This window comes from Arachis hypogaea, chromosome 9 (assembly GCF_003086295.3).
Source record: "Arachis hypogaea cultivar Tifrunner chromosome 9, arahy.Tifrunner.gnm2.J5K5, whole genome shotgun sequence".
Taxonomy (NCBI): domain Eukaryota; kingdom Viridiplantae; phylum Streptophyta; class Magnoliopsida; order Fabales; family Fabaceae; genus Arachis; species Arachis hypogaea.
The window spans coordinates 88258142-88267119 of record NC_092044.1 but is presented as its reverse complement, the minus strand read 5'-3'; the positions used below and the strand labels follow the sequence as shown (position 1 = coordinate 88267119).

The window sequence follows — 8978 nt, the reverse complement described above, 5'->3', positions numbered from 1 at the left end:
TTGAGCTTAAGCCTCAACTAGTTGCATTAATGCAACAAAACTGCAAGTTTTATGGACTTCCATCTGAAGATCCTTATCAGTTTTTAACTGAGTTCTTGCAGATCTGTGAGACTGTAAAGACGAATGGAGTTGATCTTGAAGTCTACAGACTCATGCTTTTCCCTTTTGCTGTAAGAGACAGAGCTAGAATATGGTTGGATTCACAACCTAAGGATAGCCTGGACTCCTGGGATAAGCTGGTCACTGCCTTCTTGGATAAATTCTTTCCTCCTCAAAAGCTGAGCAAGCTGAGAGTGGATGTTCAAACCTTCAAACAAAAAGATGGTGAATCCCTCTATGAAGCTTGGGAAAGATATAAGCAGTTGACCAAAAGATGTCCATCTGACATGTTTTCAGAATGGACCCTATTAGATATATTCTATTATGGTCTCTCTGAATTTTCGAAAATGTCATTGGACCATTCTGCAGGTGGATCTATTCACCTGAAGAAAACGCCTGAAGAGGCTCAAGAACTCATTGACATGGTTGCAAACAACCAATTCATGTACACCTCTGAGAGGAATTCCGTGAATAATGGAATACCTCAGAAAAAAAGAAGTTCTTGAAATTGATGCTCTGAATGCAATATTGGCTCAGAACAAAGTGTTGACTCAACAGGTCAACATGATCTCTCAAAATTTGAATGGGCTGCAACATGCATCCAACAACACTAGAGTGGCGCTTCTGAAGAAGCTTATGATCCTGAGAACCCTGCCATGGCAGAGGTTAATTATATGGGTGAACCTTATGGAAACACCTATAATCCATCATGGAGAAATCATCCAAATTTCTCCTGGAAGGATCAACAAAAGCCTCAACAAGTCTTTAACAATGGTGGACGCAATAGGCTAAGCAATAGCAAGCCATACCATCATCTTCTCAGCAACAGACAGAGAATTCTGAACAAAACACTTCTAATTTAGCCAATATTGTCTCTGATCTGTCAAAGGCCACTTTCAGTTTCATGAATGAAACAAGATCCTCCATCAGAAATTTGGAGGCACAAGTGGGCCAGCTGAGTAAGAAAGTCATTGAAACTCCTCCCAGTATTCTCCCAAGCAATACAGAAGAAAATCCAAAAGGAGAGTGCAAGGCCATTGATGTGATCAATGTGGCCGAATGCACAAGGGAGGAGGAGGACGAAAATCCTAGTGAGGAAGACCTCCTGGGACGTCCCTCAAGCAAGAAGGAGTTTCCCATTAAGGATCCCAGGGAATCTGAGGCCCATACAGAGACCATAGAGATTCCATTAAATCTCCTTCTGCCATTCATGAGCTCTGAAGACTATTCTTCCTCTGAAGAGGATGAAGATGTGACTGGAGAGCAAGTTGCTCAATATTTAGGAGCTATCATGAAGCTGAATGCCAAGCTGTTTGGTAATGAGACTTGGGAAAGTGAACCTCCCTTGCTCATTAGTGAACTAGATACTTGGATTCAGAAAACTCTACCTCAAAAGAAACAAGATCCTGGCAAATTCTTAATACCTTGTACCATTGGCACCATGAGTTTTTTCAAAGCTGTATGTGATCTAGGGTCAGGGATAAATCTTATGCCACTCTCTGTAATGGAGAAGTTAGGGATCATTGAGGTACAACCTGCCTTGTTCTCATTGCAATTGGCAGATAAGTCATTGAGACAAGCTTATGGAATAGTAGAGGACGTGCTAGTAAAGGTTGAAGGCCTTTACATCCTTGCTGATTTCATAATCTTAGACACTAGGAAGGAAAAGGATGATTGCATCATCCTTGGAAGACCTTTCCTAGCCACAGCAGGAGCTGTGATAGATGTCAACAGAGGTGAATTAGTCCTTCAATTGAATGGGGACTACCTTGTGTTTAAGGCACATGGCCATCCCTCTGTGACAAAAGAGAGTAAGCATGCAGAACTTCTCTCAGTTCAGAGTCAAGAAGAACCCACACAGTCAAACTCTAAGTTTGGTGTTGTGAGGCCACAACCAAACTCTAAGTTTGGTGTTAAGACCCCATATCCAAACTCTAAGTTTGGTGTTGGGACTACACTAACATTGACCTGATCACCTTGTGGCTCCATGAGAGCCACTGTCAAGCTATTGACATTAAAGAAGGGCTTGTTGGGAGACAACCCAAGTTTATTTATCTAATTTTTATTATATTGTTATTTTGTGTTTTATTAGGTACATGATCATGAGGAGTCACGAAAAAATCAAAAAAATTAAAAACAGAGTCAAAAACAGAAGAAAAAAATTTTTCACCCTGGAGGACGCACGGGCTGGCGTTCAACGCCAGTAAGGTGCATCTGGCCGGCGTTCAACGCCAGAACAGAGCACCATTCTGGCGCTGAACGCCAGAACCAAGCAACATCCTGGCGCTGAACGCCAGGAATGTGCCCAGAGAGGAAAAACTGGCGCTGAACGCCAGTAACAAGCATGAAACTGGCGTTCAACGCCAGAAACATGCTTTACATGGGCGTTGAACGCCCAGAACGTGCACCAATGGGCGTTTAAACGCCAGAATGGTGTGCCAAGGCAATTTACATGCCTATTTGGTGCAGGGATGGAATTCCTTGACACCTCAGGACCTGTGGACCCCACAGGATCATCTCAGGATCTGTGGACCTCACAGGATCCCCACCTACCTCGCCCTCTCTCTTTCCATTCATGGTCTTTCCTTCTATTTTTCATTCACCACCTACATCTATCCACTCTTCCCCATACACCCCACCTACCTTTACAATTCAACTTCTCTTTCCCACCCAATCCCACCCATATAGCCGAATCCATCTCCCCTCACTCACCTCCATTTTCTTCTTCTTCTTCTTCCTCTCTTCTTTCTTCTCTTGCTCGAGGGCGAGCAATATTTTAAGTTTGGTGTGGTAAAAGCATAGCTTTTTTTTCATTTCCATTACCATTAATGGCACCTAAGGCCAGAGAAACCTCAAAGGGAAGACAAAAGCTTCCACCTCTGAGTCTTGGGAGATGGAAAGACTATAAGCCGTCATAACTCAGTGGTAGAATATGTGGCTGCAAATCAAGAGATCCCTGGATACCTCAGGGAATAAGTTATCCTCCACACAAATATTGGAAGCAACTAAGGGTAGAAACACCAAAATTACTAGGAATCATTCAATAGAAGCAAGGAAGAGACATAGAGGAGCTCAAAAAGCACCATTGGACCTTCAAGAAGGTGCCACCCTCACTCAGGTGGATTCATTCCTTGTTCTTTATTTCTTTCTATTTTCGGTTTTTAATGTTGTGTTTATCTATGTTTTGTGTCTCTACTTCATGATCATTAGTATGTAACCATGCCTTAAAGCTATGAATAAAATCCATTAATCCTTCACCTCTCTTAAATGAAAAATGTTTTAATTCAAAAGAACAAGAAGTACATGAATTTCGAATTTATCCTTGAATTTAATTTAATTATATTTATGTGGTGGCAATACTTTTTGTTTTCTGAATGAATGCTTGAACAGTGCATATTTTTGATCTTGTTGTTTATGAGTGTTAAAATTGTTGGCTCTTGAAAGAATGATGAACAAAGAGAAATGTTATTGATGATCTGAAAAATCATGAAATTGATTCTTGAAGCAAGAAAAAGCAGTGAAAAAGGAAGCTTGCGAAAAAAAAAAGTGGCGAAAAAAATAGAAAGAAAAAGAAGGAGCAGTAGAAAAAGCCAATAACCCTTAAAACCAAAAGGCAAGGGTAAAAAGGATCCAAGGCTTTGAGCATCAATGGATAGGAGGGCCCAAGGAAATAAAATCCAGGCCTAAGCGGCTAAATCAAGCTGTCCCTAACCATGTGCTTGTGTCATGAAGGTCCAAGTGAAAAGCTTGAGACTAAGTGGTTAAAGTCGTGATCCAAGGCAAAAGAGTGTGCTTAAGAGCTCTGGACACCACTAACTGGGGACTCTAGCAAAGCTGAGTCACAATCTGAAAAGGTTCACCCAGTTATGTGTCTGTGGCATTGATGTATCCGGTGGTAATACTGGAAAACAAAGTTCTTAGGGCCACAGCCAAGACTCATAAGTAGCTGTGTTCAAGAATCAACATGCTTAACTAGGAAAGTCAATAACACTATCCGAAATTCTGAGTTCCCAGAGACGCCAATCACTCTGAACTTCAAAGGAAAAAGTGAGATGCCAAAACTATTCAGAAGCAAAAAGCTACAAGTCCCGCTCATCTAATTAAATTAATATTCATTGATATTCTGGAATTTATAGTATATTCTCTTCTTTAATCCTATTTGATTTTCAGTTGCTTGGGGACAAGCAACAATTTAAGTTTGGTGTTGTGATGAGCGGATAATTTATACGCTTTTTGGCATTGTTTTTATATAGTTTTTAGTAAGTTTGAGCTACTTTTAGGGATGTTTTCATTAGTTTTTATGTTAAATTCACATTTCTGGACTTTACTATGAGTTTGTGTGTTTTTCTGTGATTTCAGGTAAATTCTGGCTGAAATTGAGGGACTTGAGAAAAACTCTGAAGAAGGCTGACAAAAGGACTGCTGATGCTGTTGAAATCTGACCTCCCTGCACTCGAAATGGATTTTCTGGAGCTACAGAACTCCAAATGGCGCGCTCTCAATGGCGTTGGAAAGTAGACATCCAGAGCTTTCCAGCAATATATAATAGTCCATACTTTATTCGGAGATTGACGACGTAACTTGGCGTTGAACGCCAAGTACATGCTGCTGTCTGGAGTTAAACGCCAGAAAAACGTTATGATCCGGAGTTGAACGCCCAAAACACGTCATAACTCGAAGTTCAACTCCAAGAGAAGCCTCAGCTCGTGGATTAATCAAGCTCAGCCCAAGCATACACCAAGTGGGCCCCGGAAGTGGATTTATGCATCAATTACTTACTCATGTAAACCCTAGGAGCTAGTTTATTATAAATAGAACATTTATCTATTGTATTAGATATCTTTGATCACTTTAGGTCTTTGATCAGTCGGTCTTGTGACCACATGGGGGCTGGCCATTCGGCCATGCCTGAACCTTTTACTTATGTATTTTCAACGGTGGAGTTTCTGCACACCATAGATTAAGGGTGTGGAGCTCTGCTGTACCTCAAGTATTAATGCAATTCTATTCTCTTTTATTCAAATCTCTCTTATTCTTATTCCAAGATATTCATTCGTACCCAAGAACATGATGAATGTGATGATAAGTAACCCTCATTATCATTCTCACTTATGAACGCACGTGATTGACAACCACTTCCGTTCTACCTGCAACAGAGCTTGAATGTGTATCTCTTAGATTCCCCAACAGAATCTTCGTGGTATAAGCTAGATAGATGGCGGCATTTATGAGGATCCGGAAAGTCTCACCTTGTCTGTGGTATTCCGAGTAGGATCCTGGGAATCCGGAAAGTCTAACCTTGTCTGTGGTATTCCGAGTAGGATTCCGGTAATGAATGACTGTGACGTACTTCAAACTTGCAAGTGCTGGGCGTTAGTGACAGACGCAAAAGAATCAAGGGATTCTATTCCAGTAGGAGCGGGAACCAACCAGTGATTAGCCGTGCTGTGACTGAGCGCGTGAGCGTAGTTTTCACTGCGAGGATGGGATGTAGCCATCAACCATGGGTGATGCCTCCAGACGATTAGCCATGCGAGTGACAGCCGCAGAGGATCATTTTCCCGAGAGGATTGAAAGTAGCCACCGCTGATGGTGAACCCCTATACACAGCTTGCCATGGAAAGGAGTAAGAAGGATTGAGTTGAAGAAGTGGGAAAGCAGGCGTCCTTGAGCCATACAGTATCTCCATTCGCTTATATGAAATTCCCACCAATGAATCTGCATAAGTATTCTATCCCTTTTTATTATTTATTTTCTTATTTCTATTTTCGAAACCATAAATCAATTTAATCTGCCTAACTGAGATTTACAAGGTGACCATAGCTTGCTTCATACCAACAATCTCTGTGGGATCGACCCTTACTCACGTAAGGTTTATTACTTGGACGACCCAGTACACTTGCTGGTTAGTTGAACGGAGTTGTGTCCACTCGTGCCAATTTCAAATTCCATAATTTTACAATGAAAACAACTTAAAGAATAGTGATCACAATTTCGTCCACCAGGGGGCTTCAGCTATCATCCCTATCGTCAAAGGCAAAATCATGAGGCCTTGTGTGCCAAAGCGGACAATATCGTGCTAGTGGATGGTCTAGACTATTATAGATGGTATCAGAGCCAGAGCCCGGATTAATTTGCCAGCGAGGGTGATGGGCTCCCTTAGGGGGGTGGATTGTAAGGTCCCACATCGGTTGGGAAGGGGAATGAAACATGCCTTATAAAGGTTTGGATACCTCTCCCTAGCATGACACATTCTGACGAGTGAGTGTGGGGGGCTTTGGCTATAATCTCTATCGTCAAAGGCAAAACTGTGAGGCCTTGTGTGCCAAAGCGGACAATATCGTGTTAGCGGGTGGTCTGGGCTGTTACAGTTGCAGTATGTCCCGTTACAAAAAGTTTTTCTAACAAAAAATGAAATTGTTACAATCTAAAGTAATATTTTTAACAATTTTGTTTTGATACAAAAATCAAAATTCGTTAAAAAAGTGATAACAAATTTTGATCTTCAAAATATTTTTGGTGGCAATATATTTTTTTCTATCATAAAATTTTTTTACAAAATATAACTTGATTTTGCAACATTTTGTTTTCTTTACTTACAAAAGTACAATATTTATTTTGTAACAAATTTTTTATTACAAATTACATACATCATTTACTAAATTATTTTTTAATTAATTGGTATATTAACTACTTTACTAAGTAAGTCAACATTTATATAATATGTAAAAGCATAGATAATTCAAACATGCTTTATTTAACTAAAATTGTTTTAAAACAAAATGACATTAATGTCTACATTGATTAGTTCTACAAGTTGTATTTCCTACAGAAGTTCAACAAAAAGTTAAAAATCTAACATAGATTAGTGTCTCTATGAATCAAAATATTCTTAAGTCCTTTAGGTAGCTTGTTTTCACCATTTAGCACTCCTGTAAAAGAAAAAAACCGAAACAAAAATTAAAAACAATATATAACACCAATTACAATTTTTTTTCATTAACTTATATTCAAAATTTTTAGAAAAATTTTGGCATAACCTCCCCTAAAACTTGGATATTTCCACCATTTATGGTTCCATCAATAACAACCAATTCATTGCTTATTTCTTAGCCAATACACAACCAAATTTATCAAACCAAATTATAGGACATTTGTCATTTGTCAACTATGACACAAGTAAGATGTAATCAATAGATCCATATACAATTAAATTATGCTAATAATATATGAATCATTTATGAATTTGTATTAAAACCATAAGCAATTTTAGGAGTACCTTTAATTGTCTAGTTTCTTTCATGCTCTTCAAGTTTTTCTTTGAGCACATCTATTACACAAGCAAAATTCAACTAAAAAATTCAATAAATAAATTCAGTTCATTGTATCTACCAAACAAGTTAATTTATCCTCTAATTTGACGACCTTCATCTAAGTTATTACATACTTAAATGATTCAGTTAGAAAATTTACATGAACAAATACAGAACTTTTTTTTGTATAATTATCCATTAATAAACAGTAAATGCTACCTTGCAAGGCACTCATTGTAGTTGTTGCACAAACTGGATTTGCAAAAGGGCAAACAAATGTCTAAGATAACATCAAGGAATGTGAAAAAATGAATAAGCTTAGTTTGGGAATGTGAAATCAGACTAATAATCAAACTACTATTCTTTAATGATTCGGAAGTAATAAAATCAATTTATTCAATCATTCATCATAACACAGTCACAAACAACAAACCAATCAAGGATGATGGTACTAGCAGTAGCTCCTCTAATCGGCACCAACAACACCACTCACAGTGCAGTAATAGCTCCAACAAGTAAAATAGAATGCAACATAGTGGCAGCAACCAGTTTAAAGTTAAAATTTCATAACTTCTAACACAATCAAATATCCAAATATCAATGACAAATATTAAAATTTGTTCTTAATAATCAAAATCAAAAGAGGAGAGCCATATTCAAGAATCTTTAACTACTTTGTTGAATCACACACTCCCAAATGGTGATTCATTCATTACTCTCAAACATCTCTTTTAACTTTGTTAGGAGTAATTCTTTAATTAAATAATCAAAGCACAACACAGAGAATGCAAAAAATTAAGATGCACAAAGCATAAGAATGTAAAAATAGCATGAAAAATAGTAGCACAGCAAACAAATAGCACTATAAAAAAATTGCAACAATCAAGAACAATAAGAACAAAAAAAGCAGTGAATAAACATCAACAATCAGTACATTCAAGAAAAAACAGCAACAGCAATAAACACAACACTGAATAATTAAATAAAAAAATACTACATCTGAACAACAAGAACAGTTCCATAATTACTGCAAAACAAAATAATATAAATTATTCATAACAGAGAAACATAGGAAAATCATTATTCATAACAATAAAAATTCAATAATCTTCAATAATGTTCACTACTCATTATTAGTAATAAGCTCATTCTTCAGAATGGCATGAATTAGAGCTTGCAACCAAAAATTTCAGTAGAAATTAAAGTTAGGTCTTTGAATCACAACAAAAATGGTTATCGGGGTTTGCACACTCAAAGGTTGCTCCCCCTGCTGGCACAGAGAACAGGGAAGATGAAGAGAAGTGGCTATGATGCCAAGGAGCTATCAAAGATGGTGTCACGGCTTCAGTGACGATGGCTGGGCAGAGCCTCAGCAACAACAATCTCATCCTTCGCGGTGCAGTTTCTCTGTCACGGTGTTTCATCCCTCAACGGCACTCTCTTCCCTAGCGCGGCACGACGGCGGCAAAACGGGAAGCTCCTTGCATGCGGCAGTCCGGTGGCTTGAATGGTGGCGATGGTGGCTGGGCGCGATGACGACTCCTCCGACTGCGGGCTCGTGGTAGG

The 8978-nt window shown here is 38.7% G+C and overlaps 1 non-coding gene across 1 annotated transcript; it reads right to left on the bottom strand.

Annotated features, from left to right (window-relative positions):
* Window positions 1-284: 284 nt before the first annotated feature.
* On the bottom strand, window positions 285-388 carry LOC112713367 (small nucleolar RNA R71). The gene has a single exon (XR_003158341.1). It is a non-coding gene; the product is annotated as a small nucleolar RNA R71 (small nucleolar RNA).
* Window positions 389-8978: the final 8590 nt, after the last annotated feature.